Here is a 20,631-nt window from a genome sequence, read left to right as displayed (position 1 = left end):
GAACCCAGAGGGGTGGGTGGCGGGGAGTGAGGGGGAGGGTTAGAGCCGATCCGTATTATCGAGAGAGGTGGGGCGGGGGCCGAGAGAAGCCTCCCCTCCCCCACACAGTGACCCCGGAGATCGGGGACTCCTCAGTACACCCCTCCCCCCACCCCGCATCACCTTGTATGAACCCAGCCTGCTATACAGACTCCTCCCACCGGAGATCACGGACCCCGCCCTCTGTATACCGGACCCCGGTAATATCCCCGGACCCCGGTAATATCCCCGGACCCCGGTAATATCCCCACCCTCCGTATACCGGACCCCGATAATATCCCCCACCCTCCGTATACCGGACCCCGATAATATCCCCCACCCTCCGTATACCGGACCCCGATAATATCCCCCACCCTCCGTATACCGGACCCCGATGATATCCCCCACCCTCCGTATACCGGACCCCGATAATATCCCCCACCCTCCGTATACCGGACCCCGATAATATCCCCCACCCTCCGTATACCGGACCCCGATAATATCCCCACCCTCCGTATACCGGACCCCGATGATATCCCCCACCCTCCGTATACCGGACCCCGATAATATCCCCCACCCTCCGTATACCGGACCCCGATAATATCCCCCACCCTCCGTATACCGGACCCCGATAATATCCCCCACCCTCCGTATACCGGACCCCGATAATACCCCCGCCCTCCGTATACCGGACCCGATAATACCCCCGCCCTCCGTATACCGGACCCGATAATATCCCCCGCCCTCCGTATACCTGACCCCGATAATAACCCCCGCCCTCCGTATACCGGACCCCGATAATACCCCCGCCCTCCGTATACCGGACCCCGATAATACCCCCGCCCTCCGTATACCGGACCCCGATAATCTCCCCGCCCTCCGTATACCGGACCCCGATAATCTCCCCGCCCTCCGTATACCGGACCCCGATAATCTCCCCGCCCTCCGTATACCGGACCCCGATAATCTCCCCGCCCTCCGTATACCGGACCCCGATAATCTCCCCGCCCTCCGTATACCGGACCCCGATAATATCCCCCACCCTCCGTATACCGGACCCCGATAATATCCCCACCCTCCGTATACCGGACCCCGATAATATCCCCCACCCTCCGTATACCGGACCCCGATAATATCCCCCACCCTCCGTATACCGGACCCCGATAATCTCCCCGCCCTCCGTATACCGGACCCCGATAATCTCCCCGCCCTCCGTATACCGGACCCCGATAATCTCCCCGCCCTCCGTATACCGGACCCCGATAATCTCCCCGCCCTCCGTATACCGGACCCCGATAATCTCCCCGCCCTCCGTATACCGGACCCCGATAATCTCCCCGCCCTCCGTATACCGGACCCCGATAATCTCCCCGCCCTCCGTATACCGGACCCCGATAATCTCCCCGCCCTCCGTATACCGGACCCCGATAATCTCCCCGCCCTCCGTATACCGGACCCCGATAATCTCCCCGCCCTCCGTATACCGGACCCCGATAATCTCCCCGCCCTCCGTATACCGGACCCCGATAATCTCCCCGCCCTCCGTATACCGGACCCCGATAATCTCCCCGCCCTCCGTATACCGGACCCCGATAATCTCCCCGCCCTCCGTATACCGGACCCCGATAATCTCCCCGCCCTCCGTATACCGGACCCCGATAATCTCCCCGCCCTCCGTATACCGGACCCCGATAATCTCCCCGCCCCCCGGTAACATCCCCACCCCCCGTGTACCGGACCCCGGTAACATCCCCCCGCCCCCCGTGTACCGGACCCCGGTAACATCCCCCCGCCCCCCGTGTACCGGACCCCGGTAACATCCCCCCGCCCTGCGTAGGAGCTGCACCCCTGTGCTTCCCCCGCCCTGCGTAGGGGCTGCGCCCCTAATCTTTCCTCGTCCTTTGATCACCATTGCTCCCTCCTCGTCTGGACGTTTTCATTTATGAATCCTTGGCACACCTCCCTTGATGTTGAACGTTCTATATGTTATGACCATTCTGGGTATATTTTGTCGTGGTCACATGGTGTATGGGATGTGGGCGTGTGGGAATAACCTGAAAGGTTGTCCCAAGTCTTTCCACCATTTTTCAGCCAGTCTTTCAATGATGACTCCTCACCTATCAGGAACATGGTATCATTTTCATCAGGCACACTTGATAGACCAATGGCGTTCTCTGTACCTTCTGCCTAATGATCATCAGAAGGTATACTTTGAGTAGAGTTGGAGGCCATATTTTCCATATGGATTGTACAGTTTTGGCAGATTTGTCAGCATGCTGAAAAAGATACCCTGTCAACTCTATAAAGACCGGGTTTAATGTGGAGATTATTGTGGAGGAGATCGACCTCAACTGACTGAACACCTTTAGGAAGGATTGGAATGCTGATTGCAGAGCAGATCCTCTCATCCAACATCAGTACCTGACCAAACAAATGTTCTTTTGGATGAATGAACACAAATTGCCACAAACTTCAAAATCTGATGGTGACCACCACAGAGCCAAGTCTTTATTCATGCCCATGGCTTTAGAAAGGGATGTCCAGCATGCTCCTATCGGAACGATGATCTGGTGTCCACAAACGTTTGGCCATGTAGTGTATTCAGTTGATTCTTTAGAATATAACAAAATGTGAATATTAAACCCGAGTAGTGCGGTTCCCCATCTATTTAGCATGGGTTATATTGAATACGAAAAGAGACGTTCCTTTGTTGTGGGCCTGTAGCAGGGACTGAAGAGAAGACAGCTGCCGGGATGACGCCGTTGGACACCCAATGTTTTTTCGAGGCCAGCAAATGTAATATAAAAGGAGCGTTTGCACTCCACAAGGCTGCTTTGTCCACATTTAATATTTGTAAAGTAGACCTGGGTTAATTGTGTCTTCAGGGCCTCATCCCGCCTTTTGGTTGTCCCTGTTTGGTCTATGATGCCTTCACGCTCAGCATTCCTCTCTGAGTCTGTCGGCTTCCTCGCTGAACTCAATGGGCGAGTTTGACCAGCAGTGCCACTTGTCAGACTCTGCACCCTGAGTTCAAAATGCTGCTGCTGGAAGGAAAGTATTGCGGCCCCGTCTGGCTCAGCTGCCTGTTTTTTTACCACCCCCCGACTTCCTGTCTGAAAGACACCTATTTTAAATGCCGTTTTACCTTTTACTCCTAGAACCAGGTGCTTGTTTTATGTTTGCACACTTGCGGGTGTTCCCAGGTCCAAAATTAATACTGAGCAGAATTTAAAGCGGAGTTCCACTCACCCTGTCAAAAAATTAAAGTCAGCAGCTACTAAAACTGTAGCTGCTGACTTTTAAAAAACAGCCACTTACCTGTCCCTTAGTCCCGTGGTGCGTCCCCCACAGCCCGTTTCACCAGCCGTCCTGGATTCCAGGAGGCCGGCATCCTCAGTATGGGCACCCAGCTGTGATGGCTTGTGGCTTCACAGCCGGGTACCCACTGCGCATATGTGAGTAGCGCTGCACTTCATGAATGGTCCTGTAGTCTTCTGGGACCTGTCCCGTGTCCCAAAAGACTACAGGGAGGGAGGACACCTTCCGGTCGCCTAGGCCAGGGGTGGGCAACTGTGGCCCTCCAGCTGTTGTAGAACTACAAGTCCCATGAGGCATTGCAAAACTGACAGTCACAAGCATGACTCACAAAGGCAGAGGACTTGTAGTTCACCAACAGCTGGAGAGCCACAGTTGCCCACCCCTGGCCTAGGCGATCGGACCGGAAGTGGGAGCGGGTACCTTAAAGTGGAACTTCCCCTTTTGGGTGGAGCTCCTCTTTAAGATTGGCCCTCTACAACAGTCCTAGTTTTGGATGTGGCCCCTTGGGAAAATGAATTGCCCACCCCTGTTTTAAAGTATCACAAGCATGTGTTTAACACCAAAACCTGCCAGAACTTTATCTTCTGGAAACAAAGAAGCATCAGCTAATAAACTGTAACAAAGTTTTGAAGGTTCATGACTTGTTGGTTGGAGCACAGTTCTTACTTCAGTCCAAATGTGAGCAAAGTTCTCTAGCATGGGAACTGCTCAGAATAGCAATTGGAAGCCAATCAGCATTGGTCACCACAGCAGCCAGTAATGGTTGTCATATGAAGTTTGTTTACTAGAAAACCTGCCTTTGTATAGAGAGACACAGTGGCATCGAAAGCAAACTTGGTGTCCGGCCAACATCTAAGTACTACATAAGTCTCCAAATGTAAAAAAAAAAAAATGTATATAGGCAGACCAGTTAAAGCAGCATTAAGTTATTTGATGCATACTGATTACGTGAAATCTGGTCTGACCTGAAGAGGAACGTCACCCGACTATGGAAAAATAAACTTCAGCAGCTTCAAGCACATTAGGAAATGCATACTTGCCAACTCATGGAGTCTAGCCTTCTCTTCCATGCACGACACTTCGCAGAGCTTCTGATCTCCCATGCCGCCATCTTGCATTCAGGAGCCAACTCACTTCCTTATCGCTCACAGCTGCCCCCTACTGTACAAGCCCAAGATCATGGACTGCAGGGCGACAGGTCCTGCAGCTCCATGGGATGTATGATGTATATCCCAGAGGTTTGTGGGGTGGTCCAGGGTTGGATTTGGACTCGTGTACGAACATGCCTGAGCTCATCCCTACTAGGAACCATTGTGTTTAGGATTGGATGGGTACGTTGCCTTCAGATGGCCAGTTACGTAAAAACACACACGACGTGGACCAAAATCTTAGGACTGCCAAGGTGGTGGGGGAGACTCACTGGGGTTTATTTACTAAAGCTGGAGAGTCCAAAATCAGACTCCCTTCTGCATAGAAACCAATCAGCTTCCTAACCTCAGCTTGTTCAATGAAGCTTTGGCAATGAAACCTGGAAGCTGATTGGTTTCTTTGCAGAAGGGAGTCTGATTTTGGACTCTCCAGCTTTAGTAAATAAACCCCACTCTGTCCACTGATTGTCAGAACTGTTGAATCCTATTCAGCAGCCTTTAGTCACTGCCTAGGGTGTGCATTTTGGGTTACATGTTTCAAGGGTGATCTCTCTTAGAGCCTCCATAGATTTTTCTTTTTTCACTTTTAGAAGTAGAGGGGGACGGTTTAATCAAAGTCGCATAGAGAAACTGCCCATGACTTGCTTTCAGTAGATCTATATCCACTTCATCTCCAGCAACGTACTCATATATATTTCTGGAGTTTGAGCCGTTGTACCGAGATGATGCCCTCAGCTGCAGGCATCACCCCAGTACCAGTTTTTAGAGCCGATGGTTTGCTGTCTTGTAATAGTAATCCGAGCAGCTAACTAGCCACTTGATTGGTATTACATGAGGCCCCCCACCTTCCCTGGCTTTAATGGGAGCTCCTCTCCACTATCGTTGGCTAGTCAGAGAGCTGAACAAACACCATCGGATCGGCTTTGTAATATAGTAACCTAGAAGCGATAAACTGACATCTGTTCCAGTCCACTCAGAACTAAACGGCATCGTTTTTTAAAAATCAAAAGCATTCAATCATACAAACCTTGGTGTGATTGAATGCCTTTTATGGGCAGAGAAGGGATTTGGGGTCACATTGACTCCAGAGCTCTCCATAAAGCGTACCTGTCATTGCCTACTGCTGTCACTAGAGATGCTTACATTCCTTGTGACCGCAATAAAAGTGATAGAAAAATTAAAGCAACTGTGTAAAATTGAAGTAACACATTTAAATTGCACCTGTTCCTCTGTGCTTGCGTGCAAAGGTGAATGCACACATCTGTCCCGTACTTAATCACAAACAGCGATTGTCCCATAAAATGAGGTATTGCCACGAATGTCGGAACATGAGCAGTAATTCTAGCACCAGACCTCCTCTGTATATCTAAAGTGGTAACTGATAGGCGGCACTGACTGGCACTGATAGGCGGCACTGACTGGCACGGATGGGTGACACTGAAAGGCAGCTCAGATGGACACTGATATGTGGCATTGATGTGCACTGGTATGCACTGAAATGTGGCATTGATGGGCACTGGCAGATGGCATTGATGAGCACTGACAGCTGACTCTGATGGACACTGACAGGTGGCACTGATGGGGCTACACTGGTCATCATGGCACACTGATCATCGGTGCTCTGATAATCAGTATACATGTCCCCTCTGAGGGATGCTGATTATCTCTTCTCGAGCTGTCAGCGTACTCATAAGCAGCACCTAAGCATGTTTGCTACATTGCACAGTGGCTAAATGGTTAGCACTTCCACCTGGCAGTACTAGGGTTGTTGGTTCGAATCCCAACCACAGCACCACCTGCCTGGAGTTTGCATGTTCTCCCTGTGCCTGCGTGGGTTTTCTCCGGGTACTCCGGCTTCCTCCTACCCTCCAAAGACATGCTGTTGGGTTAATTGCCTCCTGTCTAAATTGTCCCTAGTATGTATGAATGTGAGTTAGGGACCTTAGATTGTACGCCCCTTGAGGGTTAGGGACTGATGTGAATGTAATAAATATGTATGTATATAATATATGTGTGTATGTGTGTAAATTGACGGCGCTATATAAGTAATACATAATTGTAATATGCGTTGCAGTGCACATCTGTGTGTAAATGCCTGCACACGTTACAATATATGATGTGCAGTTTCATGCGTTTCCATTGCTTTCAATGGGAACACGTGCATTGTAATGCATAGGTGTGAACCTGAACATAAACGCCAACACCAACTATAGCCTTTGGTAATATTTGTACTATCATGTTCTATGTTATTACAAATCGGTTCTCTCCTGGGATTAATAAGGGAGAAAATGTTAAATGATTTGCGATAAAGTTTGGCGTGCGTTTTCCAGCACTCCAGATTACCGATCATCTGAAGGCTGTGTGCTCAGAAATAAAATGATTCACGGTATACGCATGATATCCAGTTGTCGCACCCACCAGCCCTGCAACTTGTCTCTCTGCAAGGAGTTTGACTTCGGCATGTGGTGCACCTCCAGTGATGTGTGATTGACTGCAGAGACTTTCCATGCTGTTGGAATGAGTACTTGGATGTGCTTGTCATTGCCCCCAGGGTTAACCCTTACACATGTGAGTGTTGATAGTAGTGTGATGATCAGTTGGACTTTTTTTTTCAGTTTTAGGTATGCGTGATGAAGGGTTATCTTCTGTTAGGTTCTTATTGCTATTTTGGATCCCTCTGAAGGGGTGCAACGTTTTGTGCTGGGGACTGAAACAAAGTGAGGGAATGTACGTGTTACAGTGACGCTGAGTGGTCACATCCTAACGACTAAGAGAGCAGACAGGAATTATAACACATGGCGATGTACCTTGGTGTGCTGCCGCAAAGATAGTGCCATGTCCGACTTCTGAGATGTTTTGGCGCCTCAGAAGCCTATTGACTTTAAAGTGGTAGTAAATTCCACTTTTTCACTTGTACCTACAAGTTGGGTTTTTTTTTTTTTCAATTCAAATCGGATTTTTTTTTTTCTTTTTAGTTGGATTTTTTTTTAATGCTTTCCGAGTAGAAATCTATTTAACCACTTCCTGTCCGGACACTTTTACCCTCTTCCTGTCCAGGGCAATTTTCAGCTTTCAGCGCTATCACACTTTGAATGACAATTGCGCGGTCATGCAATACTGTACCCATATGAATTTTTTACCATTTTTTTGAGACAGATAAAGCTTTATTTTGGTGCTATTTATTCACCGCTGGGATTTTAATTTTTTTTACTATGTAAATGAAAGTCCAAAAATTTTGAAAAGTTTTTTTTTAATAAAATTTTGCAAATAAATAATATTTCATCATAAATCTTGGCCAAAATTTATTCTGTTATTTTTTTAGTAAAAAAAAAAAAATCCAAATTAGTTTATAACCAAAAATTATAATTTTTAAACATTTTTTTATATATATATATTTTTTTTCATATTATTATTATTTTTTTTTTTTTTTTACATACTGTCACCCTAGCAGTACAGTGTCACCATGGTGACACTGTACTACTTGTGGGGGGTGATGAAGATTTTTTTTTTTTACACTGATTGCTTTTACACCCATATAGGATGTAAAAGCAATCATTTCTCTTTCTCTGTCTGCATTCTTGCAGTCATTAAGTACTGAGTGAGCTGTGATTGGTCACAGTTTGTCACATGGTACAAGGCTGTTGTGAATAGCCTTGTACCATGTGACATCTGTGATCATTCACAGATTTCACACGTAGTAAGCAATGATGTCACAAGTGACATCTTGCTTACTACTTTGCATGTGATCACTGATTCGCCAATCAGTGATCACATGATCGGGACCTCGTACAGAGGTCCCGTCCGATCGGTGTTTCACTGTGTCCGGAGGACACAGCGGGCACCGGATCGCGGTGGTGCGCGCTCCCAGGGAGCGCACACAGCTAGAAAAGGCGGGTGCCGTTTATGAACGGCAACCCGCCCCTGGACTGCCACCGCCCTGCCGTTTATAAACAGCAGGCGGACGGCAAGAGGTTGAGATACATTTAATAATTTTCGTTTATTCAATATGAAATGGAGCTTAGTTATGCAGCATGAGGCTGTATATTCTGCAATATTTACTTTTTTGGTAAACTCATTCAATGAACCCAAGCTCTGCAAACTGAGAACATGCACTGCATTGATGCATTCACACAAAAACACAGTAACCATGAGAAAAAACATGACATAAAAGAATTTTAGTAATTCAACTATATGTGATTGACCTACTAACCTAAAATCAGTTGTGATCTTGTTGTTTTACTAACCTGACCGCTTATTATTGTAAAAAAGGAAATCATTTGGTTTGCAAATATTAAAGATTCTAACTACCAGCAAGAATGAGTCAGATTCTTTACATTTAAAGAGCACCTGTCATTTTAGATCCATCATGGCAGCGCCTATTAGCGAGCATCCACTCGCCTTCTGCCGCCATATCCTCACCTTGTTGTGTCCCTGCTGCATCACCAGCCGGCCCATTAAAGTAAATGGGACTGTCGGTGAGTCAACAGCAGGTCAGAGGAGGAGCCGCTGCAGGACAGAGATGATAGTTGCTCTTTAAAAATTATGATTTAAATTGAGCCTTTTCACTAGTGATTTAAATATAATCCACCTTGATTTAAACATTGACTTATTATTCAATCTCAAAACTAAGCTCCATTTCATGCTGAATAAACTAAATTATTAATGTATCTTAAATAGAAAACTATCTTTTAGAATGACTTTTAATCCAAAAGCATTTTATTAAAATTTGGTAAAAACCAAAAAAAATCCACTTTTTAAATAAAAAAAAAAAATCAGATTAATATTAAAAAAAGATGACTTGGGGAGACTTTTAAAGGGAGGAGCCTCTTGGGTAGGTCATATAAATTTGGTAAAGATGGTGATAGTACCAAACATTCTGTATAAGTTTCATATGCTCCCAATACATCTACCAGGATCTTTCTTCGGGATCATGGAGGATGATACTTGGGTTCATATAGGTAAATAAGAAATACATACGAGGTACTGAGTAGTAGGGCAAAAGGGAATGGGGGATTACACCTGCTTAATTTTAGGAAATATTATTTATCGGTTATATTATCACAAATTGTAGATTGGACATGTAATTCACAAGGAAATGTTGGGTAAATATGGAAAAGACTATGAGTAAGGCACATCTAGAGAAGATTTGGATACCACATTTTTGTATATTGGATGTGAATACTAGTTCTAGGAAGGTCTTAAGAGTTTGGGATACAATACACAAGCAAAAGGGATGGAAATATAGTTACATAGTTAGTCTGGCTGAAAAAAGACAAAAGTCCTTCCAGTTCAACCATTTACAAAAAAAATAAATAAATTATCCTACACCCACAGTTGAACCAGAGGAAGGAAAAAAAAAAAACAGCAAAGCACGATCCAATTTGCTCCTGCAAGGAAAGAAAATTCCTTCCTGATCCCCCGAGAGGCAATCAGATATTCCCTGGATCAACTTTACCTATAAATGTTAGTATCCAGTTATTTTTTCTGTGTCTAAGAAAGAATCCAGGACTTTTTTAAAGCAATCCACTGAGCTGGCCAGAACCAACTCTTGAGGGAGTCTATATATAAATAGAACATGCAGCGCTAATAGAATTCTAAAAATGAAACATGCGATCTAAAATGCGATAGTCAAAACAATAACAACCTAATCATTGCTTGATTATATATATAAAAGGGATGATAAAATATAATTAGCGTCCAAAGATATGATCTAGAATGATGAATAAATATATCCAAAATAAGTGTTCTGCAGTGCACAGTGAAAGCTTTCAAGGTAAAGTGGTGAAAAAATTGGTGACTTCTGTGACCATGTTCATCATAAGGAGATGAGTGAAGATTGCACTAACCGGAAAGCGCAATTTAATGCGCGTTTGAGTAATAACCAACTCCTGGTCATCCACATATGGAAACTGGATCTCAGCGGGGATCGTCTGGCCTGCGTCAGCTAAGCAAGTATCGCACCCTCAGGGTCTCCAGGTACCAGGGGGAAAGCAATCCTCTCACCAGACAGGTTCCCCCTGCTGGTGAGACAGGTTCCCCCTGCTGGTGAGAGGATTGCTTTCCCCCTGGTACCTGGAGACCCTGAGGGTGCGATACTTGCTTAGCTGACGCAGGCCAGACGATCCCCGCTGAGATCCAGTTTCCATATGTGGATGACCAGGAGTTGGTTATTACTCAAACGCGCATTAAATTGCGCTTTCCGGTTAGTGCAATCTACACTCATCTCCTTATGATGAACATGGTCACAGAAGTCACCAATTTTTTCACCACTTTGCCTTGAAAGCTTTCACTGTGCACTGCAGAACACTTATTTTGGATATATTTATTCATCATTATAGATCATATCTTTGGACGCTAATTATATTTTATCATCCCTTTTATATATATAATCAAGCAATGATTAGGTTGTTATAGTTTTGACTATCGCATTTTAGATCGCAAGTTTCATTTTTAAAATTCTATTAGCGCTGCATGTTCTATTTATATATTTACTATGGAGGCTTCTAGTGTTCGCCTTTCATGCTAGTCACTCTTTGGTTTTTATCCAGCGCTCGTATTTTTTCAGTTATTTCTTGAGGGAGTCTATTCCACATTTTCACAGCTCTTACTGTGAAGAAACCTTTCCGTATTTGGAGATTAAATTTCTTTTCCTCCAGACGTAAAGAGTGCCCCCTTGTCCTCTGTGATGACCTCAGGGTGAATAACTACACCGAGTTCACTATATGAACCAACAATGTATTTATACATGGAGATCATATCCCCCCTTATGTATTATACATGGAGATCATATCCCCCCTTATGTATTATACATGGAGATCATATCCTCCCTTATGTATTATACATGGAGATCATATCCCCCCTTATGTATTATACATGGAGATCATATCCCCCCTTATGTATTATACATGGAGATCATATCCCCCCTTATGTATTATACATGGAGATCATATCCCCCCTTATGTATTATACATGGAGATCATATCCCCCCTTATGTATTATACATGGAGATCATATCCTCCCTTATGTATTATACATGGAGATCATATCCCCCCTTATGTATTATACATGGAGATCATATCCCCCCTTATGTATTATACATGGAGATCATATCCCCCTTATGTATTATACATGGAGATCATATCCCCCTTATGTATTATACATGGAGATCATAACCCCTCCTTATGTATTATACATGGAGATCATATCCCCCCTTATGTATTATACATGGTGATCATATCCCCCCTTATGTATTATACATGGAGATCATATCCCCTTTATGTATTATACATGGAGATCATAACCCCTCCTTATGTATTATACATGGAGATCATAACCCCTCCTTATGTATTATACATGGTGATCATATCCCTCCCCCTTATGTATTATACATGGAGATCATATCCCCCCTTATGTATTATACATGGCGATCATATCCCCCCTTATGTATTATACATGGAGATCATATCCCCCCTTATGTATTATACATGGAGATCATATCCCCCCTTATGTATTATACATGGTGATCATATCCCCCCCTTATGTATTATACATGGTGATCATATCCCCCCCTTATGTATTATACATGGAGATCATATCTCCCCCCCCCCCCTATGTATTATACATGGAGATCATATCCCCCCTTAATCTCCTCTTCTCGAGAGAATACATTCAGTTCCTCTAATCTTTCCTCATAGCTGAGCTCCTCCATGCCTCTTATCAGTTTGGTTGCCCTTCTCTGTACTTTCTCCAGTTCCCCAATGTTCTTTTTGTGAATTGGTGCCCAAAACTGAACTGCATATTCCAGATGAGGTGTTACTAATGATTTGTACCGGGGTAATATGACATCTCTCTGTCTGGAGTCTATACCTCTTTTTTAATACAAGAGAGGATTTTGCTCGCTTTAGAACCCGCAGCTTGGCATTGCATGTTATTATTAAGCTTGTGATCTACCAGAACCCCCAGATCCTTCTCCACCATTTGATATATAAATATAATTCAATACTAATTCCTTTGGTGGGAACAGAGTATTTTCCTCCAGGTAAGGATAATATTTCCGGGAAATTGATTAAAGATAAAAATGCACGTTTGAAGTATTTAATGGAAAATGGGAAATTGTACACTTTTCAAGATTTAAAGAGGAAAAAAAGATTTATTTTTCACATTAAACGAGTGGCGGTATTATCAATTAGGTCATTTTTATTTCAACACTCCCACAACCACTGAGGATGCTGTAGGATTTGTGCCCATTTGAAAAGTAGTTGAATGTAAACACAGCTCAAAAACATGCTACCTCTAGGATTTATAAGATCCTTATTGATGTGGAGGGAACTGATCCTCCCTGAGAAAAGGAGCTGGGAACAGAATTGAATGAGCAACAAAAAAATAAAATCTTTGAACACACCGGGTGATGAATGAGCACAGTTGAAATAAATTACCAATGTTTGACGAGATGATATATTACACCGAGTGTGGCACATAAACAATTAGAGGTTTCACCTTTTATGTTGGAGCGGTTGTGGGAAAAAAGGAAAAATGGCACATATATGGTGGGATTGTCCTAAAATACAGGAGTATTGGCAGGAAATAAAGGGCAGCACAGTGTCTAAATGGTTAGCACTTTGCCTGGCAGTACTAGGGTCGTTGGTTCAAACCCCAACCATGGCACCACCTGCCTGGAGTTTGCATGTTCTCCCTGTGCCTGTGTGGGTTTCCTCCCACACTCCAAAGACATGCTGGTAGGTTAATTGGCTCCTGTCTAAATTGTCCCTAGTATGTGTATGTATGAATGTGAGTTAGGGACCTTAGATTGTACACCCCTTGAGGGTTAGGGACTGATGTGAATGTACAATATATATGTAAAGCGCTGCGTAATTTGACGGCGCTATATAAGTACCTGAAATAAATAAATATTGAGGAGATACTTGGGATCACTATACAGAAGGACCCATGGGTGTGTTTTATTTTACAATTCTGAGTCTTCAGTGAAACAATATAAAAACAGGGTATTATACCATCTAATTAGTGCGGCTAAGGGCCTTATTCCCAAGTTCTGGCAAGCTTCTGAGCCCCCAAAAATAAGATTGGTTAAAACAGAGTTGAATATATAAACAGGATGGAGGAGTGATACCATATGGAGTAGGAAAAAATTGGAAAAATTTAGGAAAATGTGGAGTAGATGATTAGACTTTTTAAAATATCCAAAAGATATTTGGAAGTGGTTGGAGTATAAAGAGAAAAGTTTAAAGAGTGTATGATTAAGTATTGGGGGGGGGGGGGGGGAGTGAGTGAAGGTAAGAGAGAGAGGAGGTACGAGGGAAGGGACATGGCTATAGACAGAAAAATATGGGATGATTTTGAAGGAGGGGGGGGGGGAGGGAATAGGATCATTTAAGTGTAATCTGTGTATATGTAAATTGTATGGGTATAAGGATGATTTTTGTCATGGAAAATTTTAATAAAAGATTAAAAAAAAAAAATTTTTAGGTTAATCGCACATAGTTGAGCTACTCAAATTCTTTTATTTCATGTTTTTTTCTTCTCATGGTTACTGTGAAATTGTGTGAGTGCATCAATGCAGTGCATGTTATCTCGGCTTCAAGAGCTTCATTGAATGAGTTGACCAAAAATGTAAATATTGCAGAATATACAGCCTCATGCTACGTAGCTAAACTCCATTTCATGCTGAATAAACTAAATTATTAATGTACCTAAAATAGAAATCTATCTTTTAGATAATTTTTTTACTCCAGAAGCATTTTATTAAAATTTGATCAAAATTAAAAAAAAATTGATTTAAATAAAAAAAAAAAATCCGATTTAAATAAAAAAAGAGTTGGGGACACTTTTAAAGGGAGGGGCCTCTTGGATTTTTACTCCAAAAGAATTTTTATTAAAATTGATAAATCCAAAAAATCTAATTTTTAAATTAATAAAAAAAAAATTTAAGTTTAAAAAAATCAGATTTTTATTTTTTTTAAATCCATTTTTATCCACCCTGGGTTTAAATAGCGCCAACAGCTTGTGCAACTCTTTACAAAGTAAAGGGACACAAAGTTACAATGCAATTCAAGACGAAGATAGTTGTCCCCTGTCATGAGCCTTACTATTAATATACAGGATTTATATAGCGCCAACAGTTTGCCCAGCACTTTACAATATACTATCTAATACGGAGAGGCAAGTGAAGGATAAGCTGATGAAGAAAATAACATTTCAGTTGTTAGGTGGAGGCAGGATAGGCTTCCCTTAAGAAATGAGTCGTTGGGGATTGATTTGCAAGCGGACCGAGTTGGATATAGCCATACAGATAGGGGTAGGGAGTTCCAGAAGATGGGAGAGGCTCTGCAGAAGCGCTGGGAGGAGGTGATGAGAAAGATAGAAAGCAGGTGGTCTTGGGAGGATGATCTGAATGCTGATTGAACTGTGGCAAACACCTTGGCATCTCACTCCCCACTCACTTCATCTTTTTTTAATTGCTCTTTCATCAAATTACAGAGAGATGAGCTGATGGAGAAAATACCATTTCAGTTGTTGGGTGGAGGCAGGATAGGCTTCCCTTAAGAGATGAGTCGTTGGGGATTGATCTGCAAGAAGACCGAGTTGGAGATAGCCATACAGATTGGGGTAGGGAGTTCCAGAAGATGGGAGAGGCTCTGCAGAAGTGCTGGGAGGAGGTGATGAGAAAGATAGAAAGCAGGTGGTCTTGGGAGGAGCAGAGGATGATCTGAATGCTGATTGAACTGTGGCAAACACCTTGGCATCTCACTCCCCACTCGCTTCCTTTCTTTTATCGCTCTTTCATCAAATTACAGAGCTGACTTGTAGGTAGGAAGAACACCCACAAAATGATCAGTTGTGTAGAATTTCCACAGCTGTGTCTGGGGGGGTGGGCAATGCTGTGACTTTTCTGCTATGGTGCTGATTTATCCAAACAAATGGTAAGTGCATCAGACTGCCATTACAGATCTCGGCAGCCTATTTCCATTCAGGGTGTGTATAAGGACCATTGTACCTCCTAAAGTTCCTCTATTTTTAGGAAACGTGAATAATTACCTGCAGACGGGGTAAGGCTCCGAATTATATTGTATATGGGAAATACAGTGTCCGCCCTCCCTGTACTCCACCTGCCATAGAGATTTTCTCTGCTGATATATCCTTTCTTATCAAATCGCAACAGATGGTCTTTGACATAAAGTGGGAGATGGCGGACATTGCCCATAGGATGTTACACAAGCCTGCTGGTAGTTACAATCTAGATGTTTATCATTTGCAATAAACCACTTGAAATATATGAAGCTATGGATAGAAGATCCTAGTTCTCCCTATACAGGCGAGTGCACACGGGTGTAGAGTGGGCTGCGTGCATGTATGTAATGTGTACGGATCTGATCACAGCTGGATTGCATGCTATGAGCGCACTGGCCCCTTTGGTGTGCGCTGTTTAACTGTGTAAACCAAAACTAGAAAAATCTGCGTTCACCTTCATGTGTTTGGACTGTAATTTATGCCGTATGCATGCAAGCCTTTGTGCAAACAGCACAGCGTACTTGGATCCCATTGGCTGCCGCCATTGCGGAGAGCCAACAAGTAAATATTAATAAGTTGTAGTTAGCAGCACTAATTAGGGATGCACTAAAGGTTCGGTGACAAACGTTTTGGCCGAAAACACCCCTATCAGCCTTTGGCCAATATGGAAAAAGAGCACGGATACAGGTGCCGAAAATAACCCCGCCCCCCGCGCTGCTATCTGCTGTCGCTCTGTGGTTCTCAGCTTTACCTGAGAAACCATCGAATGATCCCGGCGCTGGGCATAGAGATGAGTGAATGAAAGATGGCCTCCACTCATCTCTATGCCCTTGGAAGACCGGAGCGATGTTACTACGTCCCTTCTGGTTCTGGCGCCTTGTAAACAAGGCCTTCTTCCCTTTTTTTTTTTTTTTTTTTTTTTTTTTTTTTTATATATATAAAGCACTAGAGCAATGCTTTTGTTGATCCAATGCTTTACATTGTAGAGGAGAGATGTGGGTTGTTATTGACCCCATATCTCTCCATAAAGAGGACCTGTCACTGCCTATTTCTATCAAGCATGCATTCCTTGTGATAAGTGATTTTATATAAAAAATGTTTTAAAGTGACAGTGTAATTAAATACATTTAAAAAAAAAAAAAGTTTAAAGTGCCATCGTACTCATGCGTAGTAGTGAACACAGACGTGGGCCACGCCCACATATGTAAATGGGGCTCAAACCACACGTGAGGTATCCCCACGAACGACAGAGCAAAAGCAATAATTCTAGCACTAGACCTCCTCTGTAATTTTAAACTGGTAACTAGAAATTTTTAAAGCGTCGCCCATGGGGATTGTTAAGTACCGCAGTTTTGACACCATTCCATGACTGTGCCCAATTTTAAAGCATTACATTTTGGATATATATGTATATTATTATTCACATTTTATTATTTTAATTTTTTTTTTAAATCGTGAGTGTATTTTTCCAAAAAAAAGTTGTATTTGAAAAATCTACTTGTTTTTTAAACTACGTTTTTGGTTTTCAGCCAAGTGCATCCTGAATTTTCAGTTTTGGCACCAGAATTTTCATTTCGCCACCCCCACTTATTGCACACTATTGCTGTTTTACATGTCATCCCTGACTGAGTCAATAATACAGCCATGGCGCATGCACAGGATGACCTCTGTCTGCAGGGATTCCAAATTGGCCATGATCATTTAGGGACACATGTGACACCGAATACACATTGTTGACAGCCGTGAGTAGCAGTGCCGGCCAATAGGGGCCATAAAAACACAAATGTTTCAGGCGTACAAACAACTTTTTACGCGGAATCTTGCTGCTAGCAAAATCTTTCCGAGAAACGATACGCCCTGAGGGCCAGTTCATGCCACAAAAATGCACTCTGGATACATTCCAGATATGTTTGTGCTTACAGTTCACACCACACGCAGTTTCGGTGCAGTTTTGATGCAGTTTGCTATGTTCCAGTATGGTTCTGTGCAGAAAAAAAATGCAGCATGGTTCTTTTTTTTTTTTGGACCCGACACTGACTGTACCATTGTGGGCAGCACAGTGGCTAAATGGTTAGCACTTCTGCCTGGCAGTACTCTGGTCGTTGGTTGGAATCCCAACCATGGCACCACCTGCCTGGAGTTTGCATGTGCTCCCTGTGCCTGCGTGGGTTTCCTCCGGGTACTCCGGTTTCCTCCCACACTCCAAAAACATGCTAATAAGTAAATTGGCCCTAGTATGTGTATGAATGTGAGTTAGGGACATTAGATTGTACACGCCTTGAGGGTTAGGGACTGATGTGAATGTACAATATATATGTAAAGTGCTGCGTAAATTGATGGCGCTATAGAAGTACCTGAAATAAATAACTAGGGCCATTGGAATACATGGAAAACACTGTGCATGCATTTTTAATGCAGAAAAAAGCGCACTGAACTGCATCTAGTGTGACTTAGCTCTAAAGGGGTGTTGCCCTTTGCGGCGCAGGTTTGACTAAGTAGACCCCTGCCGATTGGTTGTAACAAAGTGGCTGCATTCGTAAATATAATACATTCTTAGATCCATTGTAAACTATTACTAGGTCTGCCCGATAAGAGCGTGGATGTCCTGTTCAGATGAGCAGTCTGTAGCAGTGACAGTATGGGGGTTAAACTGACTGTTTTGGCTTCAGGTGCTGCTGATGCTTCTATTTGGAGAAGCTGTCGCTCGTCCTCAGCTGTTCACAAGTATGTCCCCTTTCCCAGTAATAGTTTTGGCGTGTCATGAAAATGAATGTCATCAGAGTGGATGGATGATGACACGGAGCGTCCTGTTATTGTGCTGTTCGCTGTGGCTTGTAAAGGAATACTTCTATCCTAGAAATGTGCATTTAATCCAGCTCTGGATGTACAGGCTGCCTTCCTCCGGCATTCTCCTCCTGTGGGATGCCCAGCTTTCCAAATCTCTGTATCCTCTGTTTCTCTGGAATCTGAAATTTAGTAGCGGTGTTTTCTCTGATTTACAGCTGAACTCCAGCCTTTCCTTCATTCTGGCACACTTGTACCGGCTCCTCTCCTGTATTGAAATGGCTTACTCTGATTTCACTGCACACTGTGAGCTTCTCACTTTAGAAGCTGCATTATATTGGGTAAGTAGCTTGTGGGCATCAACCAGGGCCTAGTCCTTTCTTCTCCAGCCTGACTGTCCCTGGCCCATTCCTTTCATTTAACCCCCCTGGTGGTATTCCTGAGTGTAGCTCGGGGTGAAGTTTCAGCACCACAAGCAGTAACCCCGACCTACACTCGGGAATACCCTGCAGCGCTGCTCCGGGATCCCTTCTTCACTTACCTTGTCCTGCATTCCCGCGATGTCCCTCCTGCAGTGTCCCCGGCAATGTCCTCCGGCGGATGCCGGCTTTTGTGTTCTAGGTTCCGTTTCCTGCGACGTCAGGACGTACGGGGACGGAACGGCGGGAAATTTGAAAATGACAAAAAGTAACATTCACTAAATACACTAAAATCACATAGTAAAACATTCCTGTATCAAACCATTTCACATACATTTTGTCCCGAGTGCTTTGTCCGGCGCCCTGCCTGCATTTTTACTGTTCTTTCTGCCTGGAAACTGAGAAATGTCCATGGCATCCAAAAAGCGTCCCTTTAGGTCAAAAGCGGTTTTAGGGCTCGTTCACACTTGACTGTTTTACCAGCTCTTGCCAAACTCCCCTATAGTGTTTGGCAAGCGTTGGTCCGGCGTTTGCGGATCGTTTTTGAACACTCTGCAAACGCGGTTCAGCGGCGGTTGCTAGGCGTTTGCCAAACGTTAAAAACACCCTACAAACGCCTATAATAAAGTTTGAATGGTGTTACCACTCTGCAAACGCCCCGCACCGCAAACGCTGGCCGGGCGTATGCGGACAGCACCATAGACTGGAATAAGATGCTTCAACCCCTCCTGACTCAACCAGAGGCATCCATTTTGCCGCAACGTTAAGGCTACGTTCACACTAGCCTTGTGTGCAGGCGGCAGAGAGGCGTTTGGGAAGCGTTTTTACCGCTTCCCAAGCGCCTCTGCCAATTCTGCACATTACAGCACATGGTGCTGTTCTAACGGGAGCGTTTGCGTCGCGTTGCGTCGCGGCAAAACGGACGCCTCTGGTCGAGTCAGGAGGCTTTGAAGCCTCCTATTCTCGTCTATGGTGCCGCTCCGCAAACGCCCGGCCGGCGTTTGCGGTGCGGTTGCGACGCGGTTGCGGGGCGTTTGCGGAGCGGTAACACCACTCAAACTGCATTATAGGCATTTGTGGGGCATTATTAACGCTCGGCAAACGCCTAGCAACCGCCACTAAACCGCGCATGCGGCGTTTGCCGAGCGTTTGCCGAGCGTTAAAAAACGCTCCGCAAACGCCGGACCAATGCTTGCCAAACGCTATAGGGGCGTTTGGCAAGCGTTGGCAAAACAGCCAAGTGTGAACAAGCCCTAACACTCCCGTTAGAACAGCACCATTTGCTGCAATGTGCAGAATTGTCCAAGGCCTCTCTGCCGCCTGCACACAACGCTAGTGTGAACGTAGCCTTAGACCAGCTAGAGAACAGCGATAGTAAATCAGAACCACTTGCAGAATTGAGTGATAATGATTCGTGGGGAAATTCGTCATCAGACACTGAAAACGATTTTGCGACTTTGCTCAGCGATGTGCGAACTTGGCGCTATATTTCAAATTTCAGTTTTTGGTTTGATTATATTATTGAATTAAATTTATTTTTTATGATTATTTATTAAATTATAATTTATGATTTCGTGTTTCAAATTGTAACATACCCGGGATGTTTACTAGACTCTTGTTCGGACAGATTTCAGTGAGTTATTCCTAAAAATTACAGCATACAATAAAAAAAATACATATTTCCATGCAAAAAAAGTACCGCTTTGAGTACAGAAATATTGACATAATCAGACCGCTAGGGAGGTTAATGGATTTCTGTTCTTACAAAACGCATAGGCTCAGCATATGTGGGTGTTTTCTAGCATGATGTGGATGCAGCTTCCTGAGGAATGCCAAATGTTCACCACTGTCATACACCCATCAAGGCAACTTGATAATTCTATAACTCCTACCAAGAGCCAGCCCACTGTTTGCACCAG

At 44.0% G+C, this 20,631-nt stretch overlaps 1 protein-coding gene across 3 annotated transcripts in view; it reads left to right on the top strand.

Moving 5' to 3' along the window:
• Positions 1 to 20,631, top strand: part of GPATCH8 (G-patch domain containing 8) — a 91,379-nt gene that overhangs the window by 165 nt on the left and 70,583 nt on the right. The gene's annotated exons all lie outside the window — the stretch shown is intronic.

The sequence above is a fragment of the Staurois parvus genome, unplaced genomic scaffold (genome assembly GCF_062004578.1).
Source record: "Staurois parvus isolate SC_StPar_1 unplaced genomic scaffold, SC_StPar_1.0 ptg000151l, whole genome shotgun sequence".
NCBI classification, from domain to species: domain Eukaryota; kingdom Metazoa; phylum Chordata; class Amphibia; order Anura; family Ranidae; genus Staurois; species Staurois parvus.
This window is presented reverse-complemented; position numbering and strand designations above follow the sequence as displayed.